The sequence below is a fragment of the Bison bison genome, unplaced genomic scaffold (assembly GCF_000754665.1).
Source record: "Bison bison bison isolate TAMUID 2011002044 unplaced genomic scaffold, Bison_UMD1.0 scf7180017860989, whole genome shotgun sequence".
Taxonomy (NCBI): domain Eukaryota; kingdom Metazoa; phylum Chordata; class Mammalia; order Artiodactyla; family Bovidae; genus Bison; species Bison bison.
In genome coordinates, this window is record NW_011491561.1 from 15,233 (window position 1) to 15,826 (window position 594).

Below are 594 nucleotides of genomic sequence, written 5' to 3' on the forward strand. Positions count from 1 at the left end.
CCCATGTCCCCTGCCTTGGCAGGCAGATTCTTAATCACTGGCCCACCAGGAAAGTCCAGTGAAGATTTTTCTCTGCATTCTGCCTTCATACTTGGGGTGCAACTGAGTAAAAGAGTACTGTTTGTAATATTCTGGTAAAATTCTCCTTCAGAGAAGCCAAACCTGTTAGGAATGCTTTTTGACAGGAAAATCCATCTAATTTAGCTTGTCAAATATTATTTGTGAGCAGCTTAAACAAATAGTATTTTTTTCTCTCTTTCATATAGCAAGAAGCTCAAAGGTAGGCAGTTCAGGGCTGGTGCATGTCATAAAAGACCAAGACCCCGCCTCCTTTTATGTGTTGGCTTATTGCTACATGGTCCCAACCTACCCACTGCAACCTCCAAATGACATTTCTTTTCAAGATAGAAATAAGGGGGAAAACACTGGTACATTCAATGACTATCCCTTTTACCAAGAATGTAGGCATTTTCCCAGAAGTTTCCTCCACCCCATCTGACTTCTGCTTCTATCTTCTTAGTCACCCCTAGCAGCAAGGGAGGCTAGGAGCTTGAGTATTTAGCTTTTCTTGCCTCTACAGTAAAAGCAGGTAAG

General features: G+C 42.1%; 1 protein-coding gene across 1 annotated transcript in view; it reads left to right on the forward strand.

The window, feature by feature from the left end:
• Nucleotides 1-594, forward strand: part of LOC104982933 (probable E3 ubiquitin-protein ligase MID2) — a 7,253-nt gene that overhangs the window by 1,079 nt on the left and 5,580 nt on the right. The gene's annotated exons all lie outside the window — the stretch shown is intronic.